Source organism: Giraffa tippelskirchi, chromosome 7 (genome assembly GCF_054371585.1).
Source record: "Giraffa tippelskirchi isolate mGirTip1 chromosome 7, T2T-mGirTip1v1.2.pri, whole genome shotgun sequence".
Taxonomy (NCBI): Eukaryota; Metazoa; Chordata; class Mammalia; order Artiodactyla; family Giraffidae; genus Giraffa; species Giraffa tippelskirchi.
Window position 1 is genome coordinate 31,005,709 of NC_137281.1, and position 17,324 is coordinate 31,023,032.

Consider the following 17,324-nt stretch of genomic DNA (forward strand, 5'->3'; position numbering starts at 1 on the left):
TTAGCTACGGATTATTTTCAATATGTAGCTTTTTATGTACGCACCTGTTATGCGTTGATCCTAATAAAAGCATAGCCTTGAAGAGGAACATTTCATTTCTAATAGAGTAGTCTGTTGATCTAAACACAAGTCTAAATATTTGGAAAATTCTTTCTGGATGGATTTGTAGTTTTGTTAGCAGGGTTAGCATGAAGTCAAGCAAGAACTGCAATCACAAAGACATACCAGGACCTTCATGCTTGAATTACAGATACATAAGAGAATACAGAGCAAATTATTGATTACAAGGAAACTTCTTCTACAAAGAAACTATGACTCCAGGTGTTTAGATGTTTATTCCTCTGTTTGGATCCTCTGCGTCAAAAAGCTCATTTTGAGCTTCCAAAAGATACAGATGTTGGAGTTCTCAAGGACTTTGAAGTTTAATAATTTTGGTTAGAATCTTGACTATACCATTTCTTTGTTTTTTCTCCAGTGGTCTGTTTTATGTCAGTGACCCCCACTTTCTTTGTCTGCTCACAAGTAGATGTGAGTATAGGTCTGAGGGATAGATCATTTATGCAAATCACAGGGCACAGCCCTTGGAAAGCAGTCACAGATCAATAGTTATGATTTTCATAAAGTCTGAGCCTCCCTTTGGAACACTGATACTTTTTAGATGTAAGGTATTGTTGAATCAGTGGCAGAAGATAAAACAGAAGAGCAGTCTGGAGGACAAAAATCTGAAACAGACCGTGTTTCAAGAAGGAAAGTAAAAGCATGCCTGAAGGATCCTCTGGGCTTCAGAATATTCTCCCAAATTCCCCTGTATTTGTAAGTTTTGAATAAAAGAGTTTATTTGAGAAAGCTCTTGGGGTGGGAGTGGAAGTAGGGGGAAAGAATTTTGCATTGTTCAAAGAATAAGGTAGAGGATCTAATAGGTCTTCTCTGTTTGTCAAATTTAAGGCTTTTATTATAATTGCAATGCACAAAATGTAGTCCTACACTTAAGGAAAGATTAAGAGTCAAATTATGTCATCGATGCATTCATGTAACCTCCATTAACTTGAATAAAAGTATATTCGTGGGAAGTTAACCTCTTGTAGGTTATAAGGAATAACTTTTCTACAATTTTCTAAAAGCTGCAATTAGTACCCCCCCCCCGTGAGTAAATCAGCTTTTCAATGCTCCTGTGTAAAGAAACAAAACCATCTGTGTAAAAACATCCAAATACACATATATATTACAGGAAATGTATATGTACATACATACTTCAAAATATTAAATATATACCACTGAAATATGTTAAGATTTTCATTGTAGATAGTTTGAGCTAGTACAAGGTCCACTTATAAAATAGAAAATGATAGTATATAGGCAGATAAATCTATTTTATAAAAATAAATTCACCAGAATATAGAATTTTAAAAATGGTCACTTGGCAAGTTCAATAACTGCTTTGATTATACAGAAAGAACACCAACAGTGTCATTTTATAACCTCTATTTCACTGGCAAATTTATTTCGGCATTGATGGCTGGCATAATTAGATAATTTTACTTTCAAAGTAGAGGTTAGTAAGCTAATTAACTGATTTACTTCATGAAAGAAGGATTTTGTTAGGGGGAAAATCATCATATGAAGATGGTAGGAGGAATTTTGAAATCAAGCCAACTTTCAGTTTAGAACTTCAGTTTTATTTTATATGCCTAAGATATGGTTGCATAAATGCAGAAATGAATGAGCAAATACCTGATAGGCAGTGGTTATATAAATTCCTAGAGTCAGATATTTAATTTTAAGGAGACATATACTTCATTTCTATGAGTCCTGAATGGGGAAACCCTTCACTGATGATAGAAAGTCAAATTTGGGACTTTCCTGGTGGTCCAGTTGTTGAGAATACCCCTTTCAATGCAGGGGACACGGGTTCAATCCCTGGTTGGGGAACTAAGATGCCACATGCCACAGGACAACTAAGCCTGCACTTTGCAACTACTGAGCCTGGTATTCTAGAGCCTGTGTTCTACAATTAGAGAAGCCCGTGCACCACAGCTAGAGAAAGCCTGTGCACTGCAGTGAAAACCCAGCACAGCCAAAGAAAAAAAAAAGAAAGAACAAAAGAAAAGTCTAATTTTCTCCCAAAGATAAAGAACCTGAGATCTTAAAAGATATCCTACAGTGCTCACTTCGGCAGCACATATACTAAAATTGGAACGATACAGAGAAGATTAGCATGGCCCCTGGGCAAGGATGACACGCAAATTCGTGAAGCGTTCCATATTTAAAAAAAAAAAAAAAGATATCCTACAGAATTTTGTCTTATGGCCTCAAAGTAGCATTGCACTCTTTTCTCTCCAAGGGTTAGAGTTCAGGATTGAGTTAAATAAAGACAAATTCAGGAAAAGTATACCCACATAAAATTGAAGATAATAAATATGTAGACAATGGTTCCCACTAGTGTTTGTATGAAAATCATGCGAGACCTCCAAAAGCTATCTGTAGAAACATTTGGTGGAAAAGACATTCAGTGACTTTTGTTTTGTTTTGTTTTTTAAGATTTCTCTGCAAATACAAGGTTAAGGCTATACCCTCCATACCTTCCCACATACTACACATATCATAAAAGCATGCCATTCTAATGCTTCCTCCCACATCGACATTCTTAACAATGCCCCTAGGGTGGTCAGTCTCCATTCTTAGATTAACTTAGAGGCTTTCTTCCAGCCCACAGAATTTTTCACCTCATATGCTATCCACAGACAGTCCCAAGGCTTGCCCCTTTTCACCTAGATAAGCAAGGCTACCACCATCTCTTTGCTGCCCTTCTGACATTGACTCAGCAGCAAGACAAAGTCTTACCCTCAATATACAATGAAAAACTTGTTTCCCCACCTTGAGGATCACCAGATTTCATGGGTGAAACAACTGGTTTCCTCTCATTTCAAACACATGCTGTTTTCCCCTTCTAACTCTCTCACTGTTTTGTCTCTATCTTGCCTAGAGCGAGCACATTCCTTTTAATTGTTTCTATTCTAAACTAAGTTCCTCAGGCAAATGCTCATCTTCGTATCTTGGTACAAATCTGGATAAAGAGAGAGTTGACATTCTTTTGAATTTAATGCTCTAGAAATTAGTGTTTTGGATCTTAGTTATCACTACATAGGAATCTAACTTGCAGCTACTACTTCAGCCTGTCAACCCCTCACAACAACCCTACAAAAGCAAATTTCACTGGGTGTGTGACCATTTTTCAGATATATAATGTAAAACTCAAATACAAGTTCAAGTATTTTGATGATGGTAAAATAGTAAACCACCATTCTATGGATTTGCTTGTTTCTTTGTATGTTTCTCATCTCATCTCCTACTATGCCTACTCTAAGATAAGCATATTTCTTAGCCTCAAGTGCTTTCAGAATGATAAAGAAGACAGTACTTAATTTCAGAACTCTCAGAAACAATTCACCTAGTACTGAATGTCAATCTCTGTGGTCATTTGTAAGGAGAGCCAAATTTCTTGGTAATGAGAGAACACTGTTCAGTTTATTTCCTGGAGAAAATAGGACTTGAACGTTAAAGAAAGTTTGAGATTTGAACAAAACCCTTGGAGCCTCAGTCATGAGTTTGCATTCCAGTTCAAATGCTTTAAGCCTGCCAAAATTATTTAATCCTCATAGGCTCTCATTATTTCATCTGTATTTCCTCCTTTGGGTATCACCAACCATGTCTAGTGCATTGCCTAATGCACTGTAGGTTTTCAATAAACATTTGCTGAATAGATATGTTTCTATAAATATGGCTGCATTATTGTAGCAAAACTCTTACACATGGCTATCTATTTACCATGTTGCATATCAATGCTGGGAGATACGTTTGAGGTCACTTATATCCTTCATTTTTAGAGGAGTGGAAACTCAGGCCCAGATTGAAGGTGTAAATGACTTAAAAGTTTATATGTTAGTGCTAAAAGAGACATGTAAGAAAATGAGATGGGAAGTTGTCATAAGTAGAAATAAGTTTACAAAGGCTATTATGTCTCAAATCAGAGAATTCCCCTAGAAGGCCATTGAAAAACCCACAAAAATATTTAAGTATAGGTATGACAAGGTGAAAGAAAAGAAAATGGAAGAAAATGAACAATCAAATGGCTCTGTGAATTAAGAGTTACTTTTGGCTTCTCTGATAGCTCAGTTGGTAAAGAATCCACCTGCAAGGCAGGAGAACCTGGTTTGATTCGTTTGTTGGGAAGATCCACTGGAGAAGGGATAGGCTACCCATTCCAGTCTTCTTGGGCTTCCCTTGTGGCTCAGCTGGTAAAGAATTTGTCCGCAATGCGGGAGACCTGGATTCAGTTCTTGGGTGGGGAAGATCCCCAGAAGAGAAAGGATATCCACTCCAATATTCTGGCCTGGAGAATTCCGTGAACTGTATAGTCCATGTGGTTACAAAGAGTCGGACATGACTGAGTGACTTTCACTTTCACTTTGCACTGATCAAACAGTGATTTTTCACCCCATTTTGATCTTTTGGATTTCCCCTTTAAAATAAGCTTTCTACTTAAGAGTTTACAAACACAACTTTGTATGCATCCTTATTGGAGTAACAGTAGGTTACCATTAGTAGTGGATGGAACACAAATGTCATCTATATGGTATATATTAAACAGGAAATTAAAATAGAACTTGAAGTGGTACCAACTTGTGCCAAATCAGAGTTCTGAGAAGACAAATTATCTGCTGCTGAAAAGCATAAGTGAAGTGAAGTCACTCAGTTGTGTCTGACTCTTTGTGACCCCATGGACTGTAGCCTACCAGGCTCCTCCATCCTTGGGATTTTCCAAGCAAGAGTACTGGAGTGGGTTGCCATTTCCTTCTCCAGGGGATCTTCCCAACCCAGGGATTGAACCCAGGTCTCTTGCATTGCAGGCAGACGCTTTACCATCTGAGCCACCAGGGAAGCCCGGAAAACGTAAGCCACCTTCATGCATCCACATACCAAAGTCTTTCAAATCCAACTACATATCTAACTCTCCCCTTGGTTCTGAAATTACAATGAGTACAAAACTTGGTTTGTGCCTTCTCACATGGAAGAATATAATGAAGGAAAGATTATTAGTAAAATAGGCCCATTAATAAAGGTATCATAAACTTTAGATAAGTTGTAGAAATGAAAGACAGTGACTCTATAAGTGCATAAGGCAAAAAAACCAAAGCCAAATCAAACAACCAAAAAAAAAAAAAGAAAGAAAAAACCACCTTTGCTTTCAGTGTAGCAGCTGGAGAAACTTCTTAAAAGGATACTGGAGCTGAAACCTAAATTATGAATAACAATTAATTTGGTGAAAAAGTGCATGTACTTAGTTGTGTAATTGTATGTGTGTGTGTGTTTAGAATAACATATGGAACATAAGATTTGTTTTCTTTTGCACTCAGAGCAAGAATGGTTTTCTATTTTAATAAGAAAGAATAGTACCTGTTTACCAGGGAGCAACCAAGTTAATGACAAACTTACATACTGATTTAAGGCAATTGCTTTGAGAACAATACTCTTTCAACTCTAGGTAGATGTATTTAGCAAGAGGCACTCAAGGTTGCTATCTACTCCAATAAGATCCAGGAGTAGCCAAATCTGTTGAAAGAAAGGGAGAACGTTTTTTAAAAATATGAGATATAAATAGAATGAGAAGTATATCATCTCCCAAGATCTCATTCTGTCTTTTGCATTGATAATAGAGAATCAGCAGGCAATAGACTCTTTAATAAGAAGAAACTTCTGAACACTGTAAGCATCCCAATTGATTGTATTTACATATATGAATAGCCTCACATATCAAAGTCTCTTGGAAATTTCTTAACCCTTAATAAGAAGATCAAAATTACTAGTTGCAGAGTTCGGAGAAAGATGTACTTATAGATACCATTGCAATCAGTTTTGGTACAAGTGTTTCTTGAAATCAATACATGAATTACTTCTTGGACTGAAAACAGAAGGCATTGTTAAAAAGCAAGCATTTGAGACCTCAGCTCATTAGACTGGATGGTTAGGTGAAGGACATGATTTTAGTTGGCAGCAGAGGATTTTGAAAAGCCCGTGAGACCAATAGTGTTAACCAAAAACATGTTTACTCATACATCTTTAAGATAAACATCATTATGAACACAGCATATTTATGAAAATGCCTGAATACCCATAGTCTACATGAAGACAAAGGGACCCATTCTAAGTGGAAGCTACTGTTGTATATTTATGTTTGAAGGAAAAAAATCATATCTTGGAATACTTGTCCCCAAAATAGAGTCAATCACATAAATGACATCTGAATAAGACACTTATATTTGGTAAGCATAAATTCACACTGAAATACCATTTCCCTAATAACCACTTTGGTTGTGATTCTTGTTTGCCCTAGAAATACTAATGCAGTGATAACAAGAAAGCATAGTTATATTTTCCACTAAATTTAGAATTTTAGTAATTGAAATACAGATGCAGTGGCTTTGACAGGAAATTAATTTGGTGTTAAGTACCCTGCTAGTTTTAGATGTGCATAGTCACTCAGCATCGGCATATTGCTCATACCAATGGTGATTTACACACAACACACACACACACACAAAGACCTGGGAATAGACTGAAAACCCAAGATAAGTGTGGGTTGATAAGAGTGAAAGTATTTAAAATTATATGAAATATTGACATATTTTCTATTTGTATATTCAATAAATGTTTCTGTACATTTAAAATTAATTCTGTAACATTTACCTAGGTAGCATACATTAGCATGCTATTTTTTTGGCTGTATTCTTTTACTACTTAGTATAGATGAAAGAGGAAGAAAACATGGGTAGAAATCTCAGTTTTTCTCTACCTTTGCAGAACCTTAAGTGTTGCTTGTGCCCTTAACTTCATTCATTCATTTGTTCATTTCTTCCTTCCTCCATTCCTTTAAAACTACTTACATGGAGTTTGCTATAAATTAGGCACTACACCATCGATTTTAAAGTCAAAGAAATGTCAAATGAGGTGGGTTTGTACCCTCACAGAGTTCATGGTCTAGTGATATCATTGGTGTCAATAAACAATCATGCTGGGGTAGTTACTTTCATTGAAAATGGAGAATGATCCAGTACTGAGAGAAAAAATTAAACAGTTTGATGGGTTGAGAGTTTCAGAGAAGACCTTCTGAAGGTATCAGAAGAAGTACCTTTGAGCTGGGATATGAGGGAGGCATAGGGTTAGCTACATGAAGTTTGTTAGAATAAGGGTATTCGGAGCAATGGAAATAACCTGTACAAGGACCTAAAGTGACAAAAATATATGGCAAGTTTTGAGATATAGAAACATTAGAGATGTAGAGGGGAAAAGATGAGAAATTAAACCATAGAGGTAAGCACTGTGCAGACAACAGATCATGTTAAGTAGTTTGGTCTTTAGCCTGAGAAAAATGAAAAATCTTTAAAGGGTTATATTCACAGTAATGGTGTGGACATAACGGCATTAAAAGAAAAAAGATTCTATCAGAACTTCCCTGGTGGTCCAGTGGCTAAGATTCTGCACTCCCTATGTAGGGGACCCAGGTTCAATCCCTGGTCAGGGAACTAGATCCTACATGCAAAAAACTAAAAGATCCTGCCTGCCGAAGAAGATCTAAGATTCCATGTGCAGCAGCTAAGACATGGCACAACCAAATAGATACATAAGTATTTTTAAAAGGTTATATCTTCTCTTTGGATAACAGAGTATATATGATACAGGAATGAATTCTGGGAGGTATAGTGTCATGGTACAGATACAGGCCAAATTTGATGATAGCCTGTAATAGATTGATTATAGGAGATGCAGAGAACAGAGTAGGTGTTTGAGATACTTATGAAATAAATTCTAGGGACGTGCATGCATGTGTGCTCAGTCGCTTTAATTGTGTCCGACTCTTTGCAACCCCTTAGACTGTAGCCCACCAGGCTCCTCTGCCCCCAGATCTAGGGGAATCTTTGCTAGATAAGGCAAAAGGAGACAACAAAAAATGACTCCTAGTTTTCCAAATTTGCTTACATCACAAGAATTGGGTGGGGAAAATACATAGCGTGTGTAGTGCCTTTTATTATCACTAATGGGTGATGACAGTATGACAGATGGATAAAGTTCTAGGATATTAGAGAAGGCATTGGAAGACATAAAATAAAGTGCCTATCTTCCGAGTAACTGATACCATAGACATACACATGTTTGCTAAGAAAAGCACAGGTAGAGTATACACCGATCAGGATCAGCTCTACAGCTATAACAATTTCTAAATATCACTGGCTTATCATAAAAGTTGACTTTTATGATTTTTTTTTTGCTTTTAAAAATGTATTTGTGTGTGTGTATTTTATTTGACATATGTTACGCAGTATACAGGAGTGAGGTGCTCAGCTTCCCTTAGTTTCTCAGAGAACTGGGCTGGCGGCAGCTCTACCATCATCTACAGCTTGGAGCGAGTATCTCCCAAGAAGGTATTTTTCAGTGCCATAATATATCACTTATTGTCATAACTGGAGAGAATGATGCTGGAAGCTACTGGCGACACATGCCATAAAACATTTGAGAGGGTAACAAGCAAGAAGGCTAGGGGTCTCCAAACGGAGGAAATAGGCTGCAAGTGTCAGACATTTTTCTCTCTCTTAAGGGGCAGGAGGAAACAAACTAGCCATTCTTCCCTTCTCTATACAAATTTAAATGAAGTTTCTCTATACAAATTTAAATGAGGTTTCTCTTAAAATACTGTGTTGCCATAATGACACCTGGTTTCACCTGAAGTTAACTATTCTCAAACCTTGAGTTAACCAATGCATTCTTCTTATGGAAATGTTTGTCTTAAACTATGTTAATGTACTATGCATTTACCCCAGACTCTGTCTTGAAGTCGTCTCTGCCTAATGGCTCAGAACCGACTTGACAAACCAGTATGTTATACTCAGACATTGTTCCCCTAATCTATGTAAACAAAACTATTTGTATGGTAATCTGCCCTTCTACAAGATTCAAGTCAATCGCTTTATGACCGGGGATGACTTGTCTGGTGCCAAGATTATCCCCAAATACATCTTATGGATGAAGGTCCTGGTGCCATTCTAAGTTTTAAGACATTCCTTTCTTTCATTAACAAACTGCTAGAGAAGGAAATGGCAACCCACTCCAGTGTTCTTGCCTGGAGAATCCCAGGGACGGGGAGGGGCCTGGTGGGCTGCCGTCTATGGGGTCGCACAGAGTCGGACACGACTGAAGCAACTTGGCAGAGACTATATAACATCCAGCTGAAGACTAGCAGGGGGGTACTCTTTGTGCCCCCTTCTGATGCCATGTCAGAAGCTTTCTCTATCTCCTTTATACTTTAATAAAACTTTATCACACAAAAATCTCTGAGCGATCAAGCCTCATCACTGGCCCCGGATTGAATTCTTCTTCTCCGGAGGCCAAGAATCCCGGCCGTCTTTTCGTGGTCCAACAACAACCTTTCACATGCTACAATTCATAAGATGTATCCTGCCCCCCACACCCTGGTGGCTCAGATGGTAAAGATTCTGCCTGCAATGCAGGAGACACAGGAGATGTGTGTTCAATCCCTGGGTTGGGAAGATTCCCTGGAAAAGGAAATGGCTGCCCACTCCAGTATTCTTACCTGGGAAGTCCCTTGGACAGAGGAGCCTGGCGGGTTACAGTCCATGGGGTCACAATGCATCGGACACAGCTTAGTGACTAACACTTTCACACTCAGGATTATCTGGTTCAAAATGACCATAGTGGCAAGATTGCAAAACCCTGCCATAGCTGTACCACCAGCACATTCTGAGATCCCCACAACATGGAAAAAAGACTGATGGCTTTTCAATACCTAATCCTGAAAATAATACACATCACTTCTATCGACAATACAGTTGCCATAAGTAGTTTCATGTCCATGCTTAAGTGCAAGGAGGAATTGGGGCGTGTGGTGAGGTAGATGGTATATTTTGTAAGCACTGCTGGTGCTGCTATGGTCCAAAACAGGATCTTGCTGTAAGTATATTGTGCCGCTAGAATCATGACTTTAAGTTATTGTATTACAGTGGTGGGGTGGTGAGGATCAGCATGACTGACATCTAATCTGGAGGCTGAGAGAATAAATGTAAGTCTGCCAAGGAGTTTCGAGTTCAGACTGATCTGCTTTCACATTGAGGTAGTCACTGAAACCCAGCAAAAGGCAATATATTAACTTTCCAATGTAATTTTCTCAGATATGTGTGAAAATGGAATTCATTATACTTGAGAATTGAATATTAAGAGTAATTAATGAATTTGGAAGCTCTTTTATTCTCAGCATTAGTTGGGAAAATTCCAAGTATTCACCAATTGAGGCAGGTTTTCTAGTTTTCAAGTTATGTCTTCAAGTGGAACAAGCGACTGAGAAACTACTTAAAAAAAAATCCAGAAGATTCCTTAACTTCTAAAAAAAGAGAATAAAATAATTTTGGAGTACATCATAATGGAATGAAATTCATTGATTTATTTTCTTCTTTTTCTGGCAGATACTTCTTCAAAATTAATATCTTAATAGTTACAAAGACAATTTTTTAAAGGTAGAACACAGTTATGAAGAGAACAAGCTTTAGAGCTAATGATCTTGAGTTCTGACTTTACTTTTTTATGGCTGCATGTCCTCTGTACTTTCTTTATCTTTCAAATGACTAGCCTTCTCAAAGGAGAACTTTGAGAATGCTTTATCTCATAGCAGATTTTAGCATATGCCTCATATATAATAGACACTTACTGTAAGTTATTAACACTATTATTATAATTATTGTTACTTATTTAAATTTCAGATTAAACTATTCATCCCTTGGAGGATGATGAAGAATACTAAGAATAGTTTCATTTTGACCTTGGATATGCTGCTGGAAAAATTTTGGTCAAAGAGATTTGCATCCTACTTTTCATTTGTTTCTTTCAGTAAGCCCATGTATCAGTCCTGAAAGGAGATAGAAACCACACCAGTAATTCAAATAGTGTGATGGGTTGAAAAGATGGTTAACTACTAAAAGAGGTTAAAGAAGGCTCTAAGAACTCCAGAAATTACAGATGCAGAAGGCAGCAAGCATGTCTAGGCTCACAAATATGTGAGAGAAAGTGAACAAGAAAGAACTAAGAATTTAGAAGATAACTGCTCCCCACCTCCCACCATCCAAGGCTGTCACAGATCCACAGTGTACTTTACTGCCAGAGTTATTCACACTGGAGAGGGTGTGGCTGCCACAGAACCACACAGACAATGAAATGCCCCCACAGGGGCTGGGCCAGAACTGCTTTGTAGGAAGCACTCACAAAGTGGCTGAGAAACTTTCTATCGTGGCTGCTTGCCCTTTTTTTTTTCCCTGAACTATTTGCTTCTTTTCTGGTCTTCCAATAGCTCTCCAGTGGTATATGCCAATATCCTCTGGTCTTCCAATATCTCTGCAGTGCCCTCTTTTCACAAAGCCTAATAGAGCAGACGGTTGAAGGAAGAATATTCACAGAATCTAGTTCCTATTTCATTGCAGTGGTCTCCAGCCTTTTTAGCGTCAGGGACTGGTTTTGTTGAAGACAATTTTTCCACAAACCTGGGGGAGAGGGCATGGTTTCAGGATGATTCAAGTGCATTGTATTCATTGTGCTCTTTATTCCTATTGTTATTACATCAGCTCCACCTCATTAGATCCCAGAGGCTGGGGACCCCACCAGTTGAACTGATGACTGCACAGTCAACGGTGTGCCGGTATTGACTATGCCAGCTTATGAGAGCTGAATGTTTACATCTCTCCACATTTGGTGACATCACGTAGATGGAAATTGGCCATCATCAAAGTATCTAAAAAGGGCAGACACTGCATTTCAGTGCTTCTTGTTGTCGTTGTTCTTGGAGAACCAGTTTCTCAGTATACCACTGGGCACAGCCCAATTTATAGGGAACAAACATACCCTAAAACAAAGAATCCAATTTTAAAAAAATGTATTGGAATCCATAAATAAACAAAATAGTTCATTTAAAAAGCTTGTCAGCTTTGGAGTCTAGCAGCATAGATGCTGTCGTTTACTATTTGCTATCTGTGTGACAGGGGTCTAAAGTTTCTTCATCTGCAAAATAAAGACCTCTCTTAGGATTCTTCTGAAAATGGAGCAAGATAAACAAGAATAAGAAACAGGCATACAATAAGCCCTCTCTAAATGTGAGTGATAATGAGAATTAACACCACATATCATTCTAAAAATTTTTATTCAGTGTTTTTTAATATTAAAACTCAACTAAATGTATCATGCATCCATAGACTAAAATATTAATTACAGTCCTCAAAAAGTTTGCATTATAATACATTCAGAAATACTTGAAATAGTCTAAAGGACTTATTATTCATTTGAAAGTTAAGTTTCACAGATTAAAAGTCTTGTAAACTATTTATGTAACTGAAGTCAATAGCTCAATTTCTGGGAAACTAACATAAGGGTCTATCCAAAACAGAGTAAAATTTTTATTGCCTGATTATTTTTACTGTGTTACTTATAATAGTGAAAAATCACAAAATAGGAAACTAGTTAAGTAAATTATGGGATAGTAGGAAATATTTGGAATATTATACAATACTTTGAATAATGTTTATTAAATACTGATTGACATAGGAAATACAATTAATAATGTGAAGAAAGGAAGAGAAAATTCTTATATGTTATAAACACAACTGTGGGTAGGATTGTAGGAAAAATGAGGATAAAATAATATTGAGATTGTTTCCTATGCGTGTGACATTGAGTTTTTCAGAATAAGTTTGTCAAGGGTTAAGAATTTCATAGTCTGTTATCCCCATCTTTGAACCAAGGTTGCTTGTGATTTTCCTTTATACAGCAATCACTCTTTTTCTTTTAATGTATCTGGTGATGTTATTGAACTCACGACTCATAGAAAGTCCATCTCAGCCTGGATTGATTTTCTTTTTCATGAAAGCATTTCTGCGGGGAAGTGTTATTCTCCCATCTTCTCTCTTCTAGATGAAAATAACCCGATTCTTAACAGAATGTCTCATTCAGCATGGGGTTTCATATCTATTATGTGTTTTGATAATTCCTCTTACTTACATTTCAGGTTTCCAATGTTCATTTCACAGTTTATTAGCAAGCATTGCACTCAGAACTCGGGCAGTGGAGAGTAGACGTGGTTCCCTAGCCAGTGTTGGTGGGGACAAACACATCCTAGCTCAGTTAGTTCTAAGTCACATTAATGCCCACATCCAACTCTATTCAAGGTTCTCCCTGATACTTCAAGCTTCCATGACATGTGACAAGGTAAGGAAATTGTATAGTATAGAAAATTTCTCTTGGACTTTAAACGGTGCCAACAATATGCTTCCTCAGAACATAGTAAGAAATATACTGACGAGCACAGTCTTGTGACTTCCTATTTTTTCTAGCTCATTTTAAAGTGCAAGGGAACTGTGGACACTCAAAAAGCATTGCTTAAATGCAAGACAAATTAATACTGGCTATTTAAAAAAAAAAACAGTCACAGAAATAAGGATGCATATTTGATTAATATATCCTAGTCTGTTTTTAAACTTCGGTGACTCTTTATCATGACCTATTCATGATCTAGCCTTTGGCTACCCTTGGAAAACGTTTTACTATAGTTCCTCTCTTCTTTAATTGTGACTCAGTCATACTGGCTTCCCTACTGTTCTTTGATCACACCATGCACACCTCTACCGAATTCTCAGTGACATCTGCTCAGTGACTTCTCCCTGACCATCTTATACAAATTGCATGAACCATTACTTGTGATTCTCCTTCTGTCTTTGTTATTTGTTTCATACTACTCTTACTACCTAATATTATCATATGTATACATAAATCATTCTTTCTCACTGAATTAAAGCTCCAAGTAAACAGATACTCTTCATTGTTTTTGTTCCATTGTTTTACCCACAATGCCTGGAACATAGTAAGTACTGAGTAAATAATGAATACTCAAATGAATGGTTGAATGAATGGACAATGCTAAAAGGTAGGTTTATTAATGCCAACATTTCAGAATTATTGAACTGAGACCTAGAGTGGTTACATACTCCCTAAACTTAACAGAACTAGAAAGTGGCAGGTCTAATTTATAGAGATTGGTAGCCCTCAAGATCATAACCTGTGCTTCTTTCCCGTTTGAACAATTGACTTTTAGGGTAAAATCACAAATTAGGTTTTTCAAATTAGGAGAATGTTTGAAAATCTCTGGTGTGAAAACCAGGATCCAAAGTTCTCCTCCCACTGGTAACTGAAAAATTTGAAAATCTCTCTCTGGGATTTCTAACTTAGTCTTCACCTGGGATTTCCATGGTTGTCCAGGAGCTAAGACTCCATGCTGTCAGTGCAAGGGGCCCAGGTTTGATCCCTGATAAGAGAACTAGATTGCACATGCTGCAACTAAGACCCAGCACAACCAGACTAATATATATATATATATATGTATAATCACTGTAATGGGGACTACAAAATTACATTAGTCCCCATCAAATCAGGCAGAAATCTCAATCTCACCATGCTAAGTGATGGTAAAATATGATGTGGTCCTGGTATACCTAGAATTGAATATGGTGGCCCCAGAAAGACTGGCTGTAGTTTTTCCTGAATTTCCCTTGTGTTGTACAGATTATTTTATCTCATTCACAAACTTTCATATCTTATGTAGGTTACATCAAGATTGTTTATATTGTTTTAGGATTTTATTAATAGTTTGAGATTATTAATAGTTTCTGATATGTATGAGTCTCTGTTTTATGTTTGTTTATGCATATATTAATTTTTGGTGCAGTGTCAAAGGATTATTATGTTTCCCTCACACATGTTCTGAATAATTGTACTTTTTTTCTTTATAAAGCTGTGAAATCTGCCAAATTGGACATTTTTTGCATTATAATAATTCTTTACTAAGATGTGCTAAAGGGAGAATTCTTTTTTTCCCTCTTTCCTTCCCTCCCTCCCTCTTCTCCTTCCTTTCCTTCCTTCCTCTCTCTCCCTTGCTCAAGATGAGTTGTTTCTTTTAGTCTGATATTTTAAGAGAGGGTATAAACTATCATTATAATGGAGTGTGCTCAGCTGCTCAGTCATGTCTGACTATTTGCAGCCCCATGGACTGAGCCTACCAGTCTCCTCTGTCCGTGGAATTGTCCAAGCAAGGATCCTGGAGTGGTTGCCACTTCCTATTCCAGGGGATCTTCCCAATCCAGAGATCGAACCCATGTCTTCTGCATCTCCTGCATTGGCATGTGGATTCTTTACCTCTAGAGCCACTTGGGAAACACCCCAAATGAGGTAATTTTATTGTTTAAAAAAGCATTTCATATACTTGGGTATTGGAAGTAGAAACACTCTATTAGAATTTTCCAGACAATTTTCTTAAGGCCCCACTTCCTTTAAAATATGTCAAAATATATTATAATAAAAAGAATACTTACCTTGGAAAATCTGAGTCAAGGTTTTATTCCCATTCTTGGGACAAAATGCTCAAAATTCCTTATCTCCAGGCTCCATAGTCTAAGCGAAAACAGAAAATATTCATCTCATAAACTCTTCTGTGGCTTTTATGAGATACAGTGCCCACCAGGAGTGTTTTATAAATGTCACCTGAGTTTCGCTTTCATGTGTTCCCATCTGGAATCCAGGATTATTGCCCTACTTTCAATCTGTTGCTTTACTTTTCTTCTACTTTGTAACCTTAAAATTGAAAATAATAAAGCATTCTACAGCCTAGTTCTTGCATATTTTGTAGGAAAAAATACTATGGATAGCTATTAAGTAATGGATAGATATCACCTTTCAAGGGTAATTTTAAGTGTACAAAAAAGTTTCAGTCTTCTGCATGCAAGTATCGAAACGATAGCCACAAAGCACAAGATGGCTAAATCAATATTATCAGTGAGGCAAAGTTTAAAGAGTAGAAGATAACAAAGAGTGAATCTAAAACTAAAAAATTAATGTGTCTTTGTTTTATTTACAGTTCTCATGAAGACTCTATTTTTCTTACATATTCCAAATTGCCCAGAATCAATTTTTTTAGAATATCTTTGTATCAGATAAAAAAAAAATCTGAGATATGTATTGTTTCTATGTAAATTAACTGTTTCCAAATATGATTATAATTAGGCAAAAATTTTACTTCCATCTTCTTTAAACCTCCAGTTGACTTTTAATTGGAAGGTAAGCTCTCAGTAGTCAAAGGTCCTGTTCTGTTCATCATTGTATCAAATGCACTTAACACAAATGCTGCTATGTTTTAAGAGATCAAAATATAGCTAAGAATTTTTTGGCAGTTGTACAGATCATTTCAAACCTCACTGCTCTGAAAAACCTAAATCAGCACCTATTGTTATTTATTCACTGATTTTTAAATAAATTACAAATATATGGTTAGTCAACCTTTATAATATTTTACCCTGTATTATGTGGAAGTATGAGAAACGTTATGTATATATTAAATACAACAACTGAGTAAATCTGATGCTTCTTTCTAAGGGTCCTGGAACACTTTGTAATATTAATTAAACAGCAAAGAAGGGAGTTGTTTATAAGGTAGACAGGAAAGAAGCAATAGGTGTATCATGGAATTGGATTCAATTCCTACTGATAGAATTTATTCAGAGAATGAAAAGCCAGATGACAACTTACTTGAACTATTAGATTATTGCAAATCACTATTTGCTATTACATAGTAATAATTGCAATTAGAAAATTTTGAAAATTAGAAATCTATTTTACATTCATTGCCTCATTTGATCCCACAATCCAGAGTTGTTTGAAAGACAAATATATTTTAATGATTTTCAAATTGTCAGAGTGGATATTAAATGCTTGCTTGTTTAATTTTTTAATTTAATGGGAAAACTAATGTCTCACCTCCCTTTAGGTTGTGACTTCCCCTGTTCCAAGCTCCTATTGGTAGAACAGTCGTCTGATGTAATCATGGCATCCTTGATTTTAACAGTGAGATGGATTGGAAATATTTCAAAAATAAAGTCCATAATAGTTAGCTTTTTCTTTAAGACTGTAGCAAACTAGACCATTTTAAATGTGGTTTCTAGTTTTATCATAAAACTCAAATCAGCACAACTGCTAAAACATTGTAGTAGGAAGAGGTAAGCATAAGGAGGAAAATGCAATGATGGACATCTGACTATGGATCCAAGGAAGTAACCGTGTCTATCTAATCCTAAGAATTCACCAAGTGTCTGTTTTATTTTATGCTATACATTAAAAGGCCTTCCTTGGTGACTCAGACAGTAAAGGATCTGTCTGCAAGGCAGGAGACCTGGGTT

The 17,324-nt window shown here is 36.6% G+C and overlaps 1 protein-coding gene and 1 non-coding gene across 2 annotated transcripts in view; both read left to right on the forward strand.

The window, feature by feature from the left end:
• Positions 1 to 17,324, forward strand: part of CDH8 (cadherin 8) — a 1,308,359-nt gene that overhangs the window by 187,249 nt on the left and 1,103,786 nt on the right. The gene's annotated exons all lie outside the window — the stretch shown is intronic.
• On the forward strand, positions 2,161 to 2,267 carry LOC145515885 (U6 spliceosomal RNA). Its single transcript, XR_014061095.1, has one exon. It is a non-coding gene; the product is annotated as a U6 spliceosomal RNA (small nuclear RNA).